This window comes from Triticum urartu, chromosome 5 (genome assembly GCF_003073215.2).
Source record: "Triticum urartu cultivar G1812 chromosome 5, Tu2.1, whole genome shotgun sequence".
In the NCBI taxonomy this organism is placed as follows: domain Eukaryota; kingdom Viridiplantae; phylum Streptophyta; class Magnoliopsida; order Poales; family Poaceae; genus Triticum; species Triticum urartu.
Genome location: NC_053026.1, coordinates 404,640,829 through 404,655,652, shown reverse-complemented (window position 1 = coordinate 404,655,652; position 14,824 = coordinate 404,640,829).

Genomic DNA, 14,824 nt, shown 5'->3' with positions numbered 1-14,824 from the left:
AGATTCCTGATAAAGAGAGTGCTGAAAGATGTCCGCGACGGTGAACTCCATGATCGGCGCCCAATCGGGTTCGATCGGTAGGGGCGTGGAGGGCTCGGAGTCTGGAGAGGAGTCCGGCTCCTTGGAGTCACGGGCTTCGCAGAGAATTGGGCTGGTGTTCGGCTCGATCGCCGTAGAGATTGCAGCCCCCGAGGCGGTGTCCAACCACCCATCCTCGATTGGCACAGTTGGCTCCGAATTAAGGGTCGGGGCTGATGCGGGTGCGGCCTCCAGGGCACTGTTTGGCAGCAGAGCTAGATCATGCCCATCGTGACAGTGTGGCGCGCTCGGCTGCTGCTCGAATCCGTCGAAGATCAAGTCTCCGCGGAGGTCGGCCGTGTAGCTAAAACTTCCAAATCTGACCTGATGGCCAGGGGCGTAGCTTTTGATCTGCTCCAGATGGCCAAGCGAATTGGCCTGCGATGTAAAGCCGCCAAATATGAAGATCTGTCTGGGGAGAAAGGTCTCACCCTGGATCGCATCGCTGTTAATGATCGGAGAAGCCATCGGGCCTAAAAGTGACGACACAGAGGAACTCTCAATGAAACCACCAATGTCGGAATCATTCTTCTGCAATTGCACCTTATAGTTTCTGCGGAATTTTCTGGTGTATACTCCACCCAAAAACGGCGCTTCCGGTTATTCTTCCAGGCCACGATGTACTGTTGTGATCTATCTCCTAGCTTAATTTCTAGAATCTCCATACCGCCAATTTTTCTAAGATCATGTTGCAACATATAGAAGTTTTCTGGAGTGAAGACGTGAGAAGCAACTATCTCAAGTTCCCTCGAGCTAGTAACTGGCACCGGTAAACTCTGTGAGGCCGTGCAGTCATCTCGTGCCTCGTTTTCATGGATACGCACAACGGCCTTCTCATAGTGCAAAATCATATCCACCAGGGTCATTTCACCGTCTAGGTGGAGGTGAAGGCATGAGTTCAGGATTTCACTCCGCTGGTTGCTTTTCATGCCAAGCCGAAACCCCTCTGTCAGATAAGCCGCGGCCCACAGTCTCCTCTTCTTATACATCCGTCTCAACCATGTTACAGTTTTTTCCGACTGCCATCTTTTGGAAAATGTGTGCCATCTCTCCTCAAACGTGGCCGTGGACATGCTGTAATACAGAAGAGTTCGGAACTCCTTCAAGGACTTGTGACCGAGGTGAATCTTCATATTTTTCTCTATGTGCCACGTACATATACGGTGCCACACGTCTGACAAGACTTCACGAATTGCCTTGATCATCACAGCGTCGGCGTCTGTGATAACACTCTTAGGCATCTTTTGACACATGGACCTCAAAAAAGTCTGCAGAAGCCACATGTATGTCTCCTCGGTCTCGTCCGAAACTATGGCACAACCAAAAATAGTGGTCTTCCGGTGATTGTTAAGACCAACAATATGTATGAATGGCATACCATAGCGGTTCATCTTGTACGTGCTGTCAAATACAAGCACGTCGCCGAAGTCCTCATAGTCATGACGAGACTGGGAGTCGCACCAGAACATCCTATTCAAATGTCCTTCCTTATCTAGCTTGTACTCGAAAAATAAGTTAGGATCCCTCTGTTTCCTACTGGCCATGATGCCTATGGCTGTGGCAGCATCACCTTTTGAAAGCAGCTTCCTCTTCTGCTTGGCGCAAAGGTTGTATATTTCACGCCTAGTAAAACCAACACCACTGTACCATACATGTTTGCTGATGAAGCAATCCATCATGTCGTGAATTCTAATCCCTGCAGCTCCCATGGACATTATCTCATGCTTCTGGTACTCTTTGATTTTTCTGTGGGACCAAAGAAAAGGTACCTCGTCTGGTCCTGCCAACATATGGCTATGCTTGTCCTCAAAATTTTCAACATACCAAACCCCACGCTTTTGGTCAAGCTTGACGGTCAGGTGCGCTTTGCAAAAGCAGCGTGTCTCGGCTCTGAGCCTACGGCTGTGTCCTTCCTCGGTTAGCAACTTGCTATCACATTTCCCTTGTCTGGAACAAACAAACCACCTATAACGCATATGACGTGACTCCATTTTGCTATACCTGACCTTATTCTTTCTAATGCTGAAACCATTATCTCTAGCATAGCTGTTGTAGAAATCATACGCAGCATCGTGAGACATAAAGGTCATTTCTATTATCTGCATGAACATATCCCTCTTATCATCTGCACTGGCAGTATCTTGGACATTCTTTGCCCCATCATCTTGTGTCACCTACACAATCAAACCACAGCCATGAAAATAGTTTTCTATGGTTTAAAATTACTTACTTCCATAGAACATTGATTACACACATACCTCACTCACGATGACTGATACGTCCATTTTGCATCATGCTTTTATATCGATATTCATTGCATTATGGGTTGTTATTTCACATTATGTCACAATACTTATGGCTATTCTCTATTATTTTACAAGGTTTACATAAGGAGGGAGAATGTCGGCAGCTAGAATTCTGGGCTGGAAAAGGAGCAAATATTAGAGACCTATTCTGCACAACTCCAAAAGTCTTGAAACTCCACGGAATACCTTATAATAAATAATGAAAAATCCTCGCCAAAGATGAAGACCAGGGGCCACACCCTTTCCACGAGGGTGGTGGGCGCGCCCCCCTAGGGCACGCCCCTACCTCGTGGGCCCCCTGGTGGCTCTCCGATGACCATCTTCTCCTATATGAAGTCTTTCGTCGAGAAAAAAATATATAAGAAGCAATCTTTTGGGACGAAACTCCGCCTCCATGAGGCGGAACCTTGGCGGATCCAATCTAGAGCTCCGGCAGAGCTTTCTGCCGGGGAAACTTCCCTCCCGGAGGGGGAAATCATCGCCATCGTCATCACCAACGCTCCTCTCATCGGGAGAGGGCAATCTCCATCAACATCTTCATCAGCACCATCTCATCTCAAAACCCTAGTTCATCTCTTGTATCCAATTCTTGTCTCCAAGTCCGGGATTGGTGCTAGTAGGTTGCTAGTAGTGTTAATTACTCCTTGTAGTTGATGCTAGTTGGTTTAATTGGTGGAAGATCATATGTTCAGATCCTTTATGCATATTATTACCCCTCTGATTATGAACATGAATATGCTTTGTGAGTAGTTACGTTTGTTCCTGAGGACAAGGGAGAAGTCTTGCTATTAGTAGTCATGTGAATTTGGTATTCGTTCGATATTTTGATGAGATGTATGTTGTCTAGCCTCTAGTGGTGTTATGTGAACGTCGACTACATAACACTTCACCATTATTTGGGCCTAGAGGAAGGCATTGGGAAGTAATAAGTAGATGATGGGTTGCTAGAGTGACAGAAGCTTAAACCCTAGTTTATGCGTTGCTTCGTAAGGGGCTGATTTGGATCCATATGTTTCATGCTATGGTTAGGTTTACCTTAATACTTTTGTTGTAGTTGCGGATGCTTGCAATGAGAGGTTAATCATAAGTGGGATGCTTGTCCAAGTAAGGGCAGTACCCAAGCACCGGTCCACCCACATACCAAATTATCAAAGTACCGAACGCGAATCATATGAAGCGTGATGAAAACTAGCTTGACGATATTCCCATGTGTCCTCGGGAGCGCTTTTCTCTATATAAGAGTTTGTCCAGGCTTGTCTTTTGCTACAAAAAGGATTGGGCCACCTTGCTGCACTTTATTTACTTTTGTTACTTGTTGCTCGTTACAAATTATCTTATCACAAAACTATCTGTTACCACTTATTTCAGTACTTGCAGAGAATACCTTGTTGAAAACCGCTTATCATTTCCTTCTGCTCCTCGTTGGGTTCGACACTCTTACTTATCGAAAGGATACGATAGATCCCCTATACTTGTGGGTCATCAAGACTCTTTTCTGGCGCCGTTGCCGGGGAGTGAAAGCGCCTTTGGTAGGTGGAATTTGGTAAGGAAAAATTTATATAGTGTGCTGAAATTTACTGTCACTTGTTACTATGGAAAGTAATCCTCTGAGGGGCTTGTTCGGGGTATCTTCACCCCGACCAGTAGAGCAAAGAGTTGCTCCTCAACCTACTGAACCTATTGAAAATGAATATGAAAATGAAATTCCTTATGAGTATCCTTCGGGTATGATAGAAAAACTGCTAGCTAATCCTTTTACAGGAGATGGAACAAAGCATCCTGATGAACACTAATATATGTGGATGAAGTTTGTGGATTATTTAAGCTTGCAGGTATACCCGATGATGTTGCTAAGAAGAAGGTCTTCCCTTTATCTTTGAAGGGAGACGCATTGATATGGTATAGGCTATGTGATGATATGAGATCATGGGACTATAAAAGATTGAAGTTGGAATTTCATCAAAAGTATTACCCTATGCATCTTGTTCATCGTGATCGCAATTATATATATAATTTCTGGCCTCGCGAAGGAGAAAGCATCGCTCAAGCTTGGGGGAGGCTTAAATCAATGTTATATTCATGCCCCAATCATGAGCTCCCAAGAGAAACAATTCTTCAAAAAATTATGCTCGGTCTTTCTGAAAATAATCGCACCATGCTCTGATACTTCTTGTGCTGGCTCTTTTATGATGAAGACTATTGGATTTAGATGGGATTTATTGGATAGAATTAAACGCAACTCTGAAGATTGGGATCTCGACAAAGGTAAGGAGTCAGGTATGACACCTAAGTTTGATTGTGTTAAATCTTTTATGGAAAAAAAGAGAGAGAATAAGTTTAATGCACTAAATGATGGACTTGATTCTGAGATAGTAGCTTCTTTTTGTGAATCTTTTGCTACTTGTGTTGATCTCCCTAAGGAGAAGTGGTTTAAATATCATCCTCCCATAGAAGTAAAAGTAGCTGCACCTATTAAAGTTGAAGAAAAGACTGTCACTTATAATGATCCTATTGTTCCTACTTGTTATGTTGAGAAACCACCTTTCCCTATTAGGATAAAGGATCATGCTAAAGCTTCAACTATGGTTTGTAAAAGCAATATTAAAACATATACACCTCCTAAGCAAGTTAAAGTAGAACCTAATATTGCTATTGTTAAAGATCTCTTGTCTGATAATATTGATGGGCATGTTATTCAGTTCTGCGGTGAAACTGAGAGAATTGCTAAATCTTGTGCTAAAGATAAACATAGACCTGTGGTAGGCGTGCCTGTTATTTCTGTTAAAATAGGAGAACATTGTTATCATGTCTTATGTGATATGGGTGCTAGTGCTAGTGTTATACCTTATGACTTGTATAAAGAAATCAAGCATGAAATTGCACCTGCTGAGTTAGAGGATATTGATGTCACAATTAAACTTGCTAATAGCGATACTATTTCAGCAGTGGGAATTGTTAGAGATGCTGAAGTCTTGTGCAGGAAAACTAAATATCCTGCTGATTTTCTTGTTCTTAGTTCTCCACAAGATAGCTTTTGTCCCATTATATTTGGTAGACCCTTCTTGAACACTGTTAATGCTAAGATAGACTGCGAAAAGAATGTTGTTACTATTGGCTTGGACGATATGACTCATGAATTTAATTTCTCTAAATTTAGTAAACAACACCGTGAAGAAGAATTGCCTAGTAAGGATGAAATTATTGGTCTTGCTTCTATTGCCGTACCTCCTAGTGATCCTTTAGAACATTATTTGCTAGACCATGAGAATGATATGTTTATGAATAAAAGAAGGGAAATAGATGAAGTATTCTTTAAACAGGAACCTATTCTGAAACACAATTTGCCTGTTGAAATCTTAGGGGATCCCCCCCCCACCTAAGGGCGATCCCGTGTTTGAGCTTAAACCGTTGCCTGATAGTCTTATATATGCTTATCTTGATGAAAGGAAGATATATCCTGTTATTATTAGTGCTAACCTTTCAGAGCATGAAGAAGAAAGATTATTGAAAACTCTAAGGAAGCACCGTGCTGCTATTGGATATACTCTTGATGATCTTAAGGGCATTAGTCCCATTCTATGTCAACATAAAATAAATTTGGAAGCAGGTGCCAAACCAGGTCGTGATCCTCGATGACGTCTGAATCCTAAAATGAAAGAAGTGGCAAGAAAAGAAATACTAAAGCTTCTAGAGGCCGGTATAATTTATCCCATTGCTGATAGTCAGTGGGTAAGTCCTGTTCATTGTGTCCCTAAGAAGGGAGGTATTACTGTTGTTCCTAATGATAAAGATGAATTGATTCCATAAAGAATTATTACAGGTTATAAATGGTAATTGATTTTTGCAAATTAAATAAGGCTACTAAGAAAGATCATTACCCCTTACCTTTTATCGATCAAATGCTAGAAAGATTGTGCAAACATACACATTACTGCTTTCTAGATGGTTATTCTGGTTTCTCTCAAATACATGTGTCGGCTAAAGATCAATCGAAGACTACTTTTACATGCCCTTTTGGTACTTTTGCTTATAGACGTATGCCTTTTGGTTTATGTAATGCACCTGCTACCTTTTAAAGATGCATGATGGCTATATTCTCTGACTTTTGTGAAAAGATTTGTGAGGTTTTCATGGACGACTTTTCCGTCTATGGATCTTCTTTTGATGATTGCTTGAGCAATCTTGATCGAGTTTTGCAGAGATGTGAAGAAACTAATCTTGTCTTGAATTGGGAAAAGTGCCACTTTATGGTTAATGAGGGTATTGTCTTGGGGAATAAAGTTTCTCAAAGAGGTATTGAAGTTGATAAAGCCAAGGTTGATGCTATAGAAAAGATGCCATGTCCCAACGACATCAAAGGTATAAGAAGTTTCCTTGGTCACGCCGGATTTTATAGGAGGTTCATTAAGGACTTCTGAAAAATTTCTCGGCCTCTGACTAATTTATTACAAAAAGATATACCATTTGTCTTTGATGATGATTGTGTAGAAGCATTTGAAATACTTAAGAAAGCATTAGTCTATGCACCTATTGTTCAGCCACCTGATTGGAATTTACCCTTTGAAATTATGTGTGATGCTAGCGATTATGCTGTAGGTGTTGTTCTAGGGCAAAGAGTTGATAAGAAATTAAATGTTATCCATTATGTTAGTAAGACTCTAGACAATGCTCAAAGAAATTATGCTACTACTGAAAAAGAACTTTTAGCAGTTGTATTTGCTTGTGATAAGTTCAGACCTTATATTGTTGATTCTAAAGTAACTATCCACACTGATCATGCTGCTATTAAATATCTTATGGAGAAGAAATATGCTAAACCTAGACTTATTAGATGGGTTCTCTTATTACAAGAATTTGATTTGCATATTCTTCATAGAAAAGGAGCTGAGAACCCCGTTGCAGACAACTTATCTAGGTTAGAGAATGTTCTTGATGACCCACTACCTATTGATGATAGCTTTCCTGATGAACAATTAAATGTCATAAGTACTTCTCGTAGTGCTCCTTGGTATGCTGATTATGCTAATTACATAGTTGCTAAATTTATACCACCTAGCTTCACATACCAACAAAAGAAAAAGTTCTTCTATGATTTGAGACATTACTTTTGGGATGACCCACATCTTTATAAAGAAGGAGTAGATGGTGTTATTAGACGTTGTGTACCTGAGCATGAACAGGAACATATCCTACGCAAGTGCCACTCCGAAACTTATGGAGGACACCATGCGGGAGATAGAACTGCACATAGGTATTGCAATCCGGTTTTTATTGGCCTACTCTCTTCAAGGATTCCCGTAAGTTTGTCTTATCTTGTGATGAATGTCAAAGAATTGGTAATATTAGTAGACCTCAAGAAATGCCTATGAATTATTCACTTGTTATTGAACCGTTTGATGTTTGGGGCTTTGATTATATGGGACATTTTCCTGCCTCTAATGGATATACACATATTTTAGTTGCTGTTGATTACGTTACTAAGTGGGTAGAAGCTATTCCAACTAGTAGTGCTGATCATAACACTTCTATTAAAATGCTTAAAGAAGTTATTTTTCCGAGGTTTTGAGTCCCTAGATATTTAATGACTGATGGAGGTTCACATTTTATTCATGGAGCTTTCCGTGAAATGCTTGCTAAATATGACGTCAATCATAGAACTGCATCTCCGTATCACCCACAGTCTAGTGGTCAAGTAGAATTGAGTAATAGAGAACTCAAATTAATTTTGCAAAAGACTGTCAATAGGTCTAGAAAGAATTGGTCCAAGAAACTTGATGATGCATTATGGGCCTATAGAACTGCATATAAAAATCCTATGGGTATGTCTCCGTATAAAATGGTATATGGAAAAGCATGTCACTTACCTCTCGAACTAGAACATAAGGCATATTGGGCTATTAAAGAGATCAACTATGATTTCAAACTTGCCGGTGAAAAGAGGTTATTTGATATTAGCTCACTTGATGAATGGAGAACCCAAGCTTATGAAAATGCCAAGTTGTTTAAAGAAAAGGTTAAAAGATGGCATGACAAAAGGATACAAAAGCGTGAGTTTAATGTAGGTGATTATGTATTGCTATAAAACTCTCGTTTAAGATTTTTTGCAGGAAAACTTCTCTCTAAATGGGAAGACCCCTATGTTATCGAGGAGGTCTATCATTCCGGTGCCATAAAAATCAACAACTTCGAAGGCACAAATCCGAAGGTGGTAAACGGTCAAAGAATAAAACATTATATCTCAGGTAATCCCATAAATGTTGAGACCAATATTATTGAAACCGTAACCTCAGAGGAATACATAAGGGACACTTTCCATAACGTTTCAGACTCCGAAAAGGAATTGGTATGTGGTACGATAAGTAAAGCGACTCCAAAACAAGTTTTGAGGCAATATTTCTCCGTTTTGGAATATTTAGAAAAATAGAAAATTAAGTAGCAGTCCGGGAAGGACATGAGGGACCCACGAGGGTGGAGGGTGTGCCCTACCCCCCTGGGCGCGCCCCTACCTCGTGAGCCACCTCTGTGGCCTTCCGGACTCTGTTTTCTTGCACGATACATATTTTGGTCGGTAAAAATTCACTATATAATCTCCCGGGGGTTTTCACTCCCGTATCACGCAAAAATCTCCTGTCTTTGTTTCGAGCTGTTTTCTGTCAGGGTTGTCAAGGCCAGGCACTATGTCGTCTCCCTCTCCACCAACATGAGGGCAACGATGCTTGGCTAATGAAGATAGAGCTGAAGAGAGAAGAACCTATGGAGATCAACAAGGATGAAGGGATCAAGAAGGCCGTGGAGGACCAAGTTCCAGCAACAGAAGACACCCTTCATCTGGATCATAATCTTGTTACCCCTACAGAAATCGAAGCTTTCAAGATGATTGAGTTGGCTCGTATACAAAATAAGTATCTCACACGTGAAAATATTTTGTTGAAGGAGCATATCATCGCACTCAAGGGCATTATCCGCAAGTTAGAAGACCTCCTACGCTCGATGTGTGACTATCCGTCATCAACAACTCCACCTTCTTCACCAACAAAGGAGACATAATCACCTGGGTATGGGCACTCCCCTTGGCAACTGCCAAGCTTGGGGGAGGTGCCCCGGTATCGTATCACCATCACCTTTATCTTTACCGTTTTTCTTAGTTTGGTCCTTTTGGTAATATCTTGATCTAGTAGAATCAAAGTTCTTAGTATGATCTAGTTGTGAGTTTTGCTTTATTATCCTTCTATGTAATCGAGTCCGTGAGCTATATAATAAAGATTAGTGTTGAGTCAAGGGCTTGATTATTTTTGCCATGATCCCAAGTGAATAAAGGAAAAGAGAAAGAAATAAAAAGAAACAAAGAGATCATCTGAGTCTTATGGAGAGTAATGAGCTCACATAGAAAGAGTATGATGAATAAAAGTTATTGAGGGTTGCCAAACATAGTTTTGGTCATCGTTGCAATTAATAGGAAGTAATAAAGAAAGAGAGGTCTTCACATATAAATATACTATCTTGGACATCTTCTATGATTGTAAGCACTCATTAAAATATGACATGCTAAAGAGTTGACATTGGACAAGGAAGACAACATAATGGGTTATGTTTGCTTACATCTGAGATAAATTATATCGTCTTGGATCCTCCAACATGTTGAGCTTGCCTTTCTCCCTCATGCTATCCAAATTCATTGCACCAAGTAGAGATACTACTTGTGCTTCCAAATACCCTTAAACCAGTTTTGCCATGAGAGTCCACCATACCTACCCGTGGATTGAGTAAGATCCATCAAGTAAGTTGTCATCGGTGCAAGCAATAAAAATATTGCTCTCTAAATATGTATGATTGATTGGTGTGGAGGAAATAAGCTTTATACGATCGTGTGATATGGAAGTAATAAAAGCGACAGACTGCATAATAAAGGTCCATATCACAAGTGGAAATATAAAGTGATGTTCTTTCACATTAGGATTTTGTGCATCCAACCATAAAAGCGCATGACAACCTCTGCTTCCCTCTGCGAAGGGCCTATCTTTTACTTTTATCTCCTTTTCTACAAAAGAGTCATGGTGATCTTCACCCTTCCTTTTTACATTTTACCCTTTGGCAAGCACAATATGTTGGAAAGATCCCGGTATATATGGCTAATTGGATGTGGGTTTTCATGAACTATTACTGTTGACATTACCCTTGAGGTAAAACATTGGGAGGCCAAACTATAAGCCCCTATCTTTCTCTGTGTCCGATTAAAACTCCATACCCATAAGTATTGCGTGAGTGTCAGCAATTGTGAAAGACTATATGATAGTTGAGTATGTGGACTTGCTGAAAAGCTCTTATACATTGACTCTTTCCTAGGTTATGATAAATTGCAATTGCCTCAATGACTGAGATTATAGTTTGTTAGTTTTCAATGAAGTTTACGATTCATACTTGATATTGTGATTGAATTATTACTCTAGCATAAGATATCATATGACAAGAATTATATAAGTTGATGTTCTAAGAATGATCATGATGCCCTCATGTCCGTATTTTATTTTTATCGACGCCTTCATCTCTAAACATGTGGACATATTTTTCGATTTCGGCTTTTCGCTTGAGGACAAGCGAGGTCTAAGCTTGGGGGAGTTGATACGTCCATTTTGCATCATGCTTTTATATCGATATTTATTGCATTATGGGCTGTTATTTCACATTATGTCACAATACTTATGGCTATTATCTATTATTTTACAAGGTTTACATAAGGAGGGAGAATGCCATCAGCTGGAATTCTGGGCTGGAAAAGGAGCAAATATTAGAGACCTATTCTGCAAAACTCCAAAAGTCCTGAAACTCCATGGAATACCTTATAATAAATAATGAAAAATCCTTGCCAAAGATGAAGGCCAGGGGGCCCACACCCTTCCCACGAGGGTGGGGGCGCCCTGTTGGGGAACGTTGCAGAAAACAAAAATTTCCTACGGTTTCACCAAGATCCATCTATGAGTTCATCTAGCAACGAGTGATCGGATTGCATCTACATACCTTTGTAGATCACGCGCGGAAGCGTTCAAAGAACGGGGATGAGGAAGTCGTACTCGACGTGATCCAAATCACCGGAGATCCTAGCGCCGAACGGACGGCACCTCCGCGTTCAACACACGTACGGTCAGCGTGACGTCTCCTCCTTCTTGATCCAGCAAGGGGGAAGGAGAGGTTGAGGAAGATGGCTCCAGCAGCAGCACGACGGCGTGGTGGTGGTGGAGCAGCAGTACTCCGGCAGGGCTTCGCCAAGCTCGTGACGGAGGAGGAGATGTGTTGGGGAGGGGAGGGGCTGCGCCTTGGATGTCTTGCAGCCCTCCCCTCACCCCTCTATTTATAGGGGAAGGGGGAAGGGGGCCGCCCCCTCTAGATGAGATCTAGAGGGGGGCGGCGGCCAAGGGGAGGGGGGCTTGCCCCCCAAGCAAGGGGGCGCCCCCCTTAGGGTTTCCCCCAACCCTAGGCGCATGGGCCCTAGGGGGAGTGGCGCCCCAGCCCACTTTGGGCTGGATCCCTTCCTCATACAGCCCATAAGGCCCTCCGGGAGAGGTGGCCCCTCCCGGTGGACCCCCGGAACCCCTCCGGTGGCCCCGGTACAATACCGATATGCCCCCGAACCTTTCCGGTGACCGTATGACAACTTCCCATATATAATTCTTTACCTCCGGATTATTCCGGAACTCCTCGTGACGTCCAGGATCTCATCCGGGACTCCGAACAACTTTCGGATTACTGCATACTCATATCTATACAACCCTAGCGTCACCGAACCTTAAGTGTGTAGACCCTACGGGTTCGGGAGACAAGCAGACATGACCGAGATGGACTCTGGTCAATAACCACAGCGGGATCTGGATACCCATGTTGGCTCCCACATGCTCCTCGATGATCTCATCGGATGAACCACGATGTCGAGGCATTTAATCAATCCCGTACAATTCCCTTTGTCAATCGGTACGTTACTTGCCCGAGACTCGATCGTCGGTATCCCAATACCTTGTTCAGTCTCGTTACCAGCAAGTCACTTTACTCGTACCGTAATGCATGATCCCGTGATCAACCACTTGATCACATTGAGCTCATTATGATGATGCATTACCGAGTGGGCCCAGAGATACCTCTCCGTCATACGGAGTGACAAATCCCAGTCTCGATTCGTGCCAACCCAACAGACACTTTCGAGATAACCTGTAATGTACCTTTATAGTCATCCCAGTTACGTTGTGACGTGCACACCCAAAGCACCTCCTACGGTATCCGGGAGTTGCACAATCTCATGGTCTAAGGATGATACTTGACATCCAGAAAAGCTACAGCAAACGAACTACGCGATCTTTGAGCTATGCTTAGGATTGGGTCTTGTCCATCACATCATTCTCCTAATGATGTGATCCCGTTATCAATGACATCCCCATGTCCATAGCCAGGAAACCATGACTATCTGTTGATCAACGAGCTAGTCCAACTAGAGGCTCACAAGGGACGTGTTGTGGTCTATGTATTCACACATGTATTACGATTTCCGGATAACACAATTATAGCATGAAACAATAGACAATTATCATGAACAAAGAAATATAATAATAACCATTTTATTATTGCCTCTAGGGCATATTTCCAACAGTCTCCCACTTGCACTAGAGTCAATATTCTAGTTACATTGTGATGAATCGAACACCCATGCAGTTCTGGTGTTGATCATGTTTTGCTCTAGGGAGAGGTTTAGTCAACGGATCTGCCACATTCAGGTCCGTATGTACTTTACAAATCTCTCATGTCTCCATTTTGAACACTTTCACGAATGGAGTTGAAGCGACGCTTGATATGCCTGGTCTTCCTGTGAAACCTGGGCTCCTTGGCAAGGGCAATAGCTCCAGTGTTGTCACAGAAGAGAGTCATCGGGCCCGACGCATTGGGTATGACTCCTAGGTCGGTAATGAACTCCTTCATCCAGATTGCTTCTTGTGCTGCCTCCGAGGCTGCCATGTACTCCGCTTCACATGTAGATCCCGCCATAATGCTTTGCTTGCAACTGCACCAGCTTTTGCACCACCATTCAAAATATACACGTATCCGGTTTGTGACTTAGAGTCATTCAGATCTGTGTCGAAGCTAGCATCGACGTAACCCTTTACAACGAGCTCTTCGTCACCTCCATAAACGAGAAACATATCCTTAGTCCTCTTCAGGTACTTCAGGATATTCTTGACCGCTGTCCAGTGTTCCATGCCGGGATTACTTCGGTACCTTCCTACCAAACTTACGGCAAGGTTTACATCAGGTTTGGTACACAGCATAGCATACATGATAGACCCTATGGCCGAGGCATAGGGGACGACACTCATCTTTTCTCTATCTTCTTCCGTGGTCGGGCATTGAGCCATGCTCAATCTCGTACCTTGCAACACAGGTAAGAACCCCTTCTTTGACTGGTCCATATTGAACTTCTTCAATATCTTGTCAAGGTACGTACTCTGTGAAAGACCAATGAGGCGTCTCGATCTATCTCTATAAATCTTGATGCCTAATATGTAAGCAGCTTCTCCAAGATCCTTCATTGAAAAACACTTGTTCAAGTAGGCCTTTATGCTTTCCAAGAATTCTATATCATTTCCCATCAACAGTATGTCATCCACATACAATATGAGAAACATACAGAGCTCCCACTCACTTTCTTGTAAATGCAGGCTTCTCCATAAGTCTGCATAAACCCAAACGCTTTGATCATCTCATCAAAACGAATGTTCCAACTCCGAGATGCTTGCACCAGCCCATAAATCGAGCGTTGGAGCTTGCACACCTGTCAGCATTCTTAGGATCGACAAAACCTTCCGGCTGCATCATATACAATTCTTCCTTAAGGAAACCATTAAGGAATGCCGTTTTGACGTCCATTTGCCATATCTCATAATCATAGAATGCGGCAATTGCTAACATGATTCGGACGGACTTCAGCTTCGCTACGGTGAGAAAGTCTCATCGTAGTCAACCCCTTGAACTTGTCGATAACCCTTAGCGACAAGCCGAGCTTTATAGATGGTCACATTACCATCCGCGTCTGTCTTCTTCTTCTTAAAGATCCATTTATTTTCTATGGCTCGCCGATCAACGGGCAAGTCAGTCAAAGTCCATACTTCGTTTTCATACATGGATCCTATCTCGGATTTCATGGCTTCAGCCATTTGTCGGAATCCGGGCCCGCCATCGCTTCTTCATAGTTCGAAGGTTCACCGTTGTCTAACAACATGATTTCCAAGACAGGGTTGCCGTACCACTCTGGTGCGGAACGTGTCCTTGTGGACCTACGAAGTTCAGTAGCAACTTGATCTGAAGTTTCATGATCATCATCATCAACTTCCTCTCTAGTCGGTGCAGGCACCTCAGGAACATTTTCTTGAGCTGCGCCACTTACCGGTTCAAGAGGTAATACT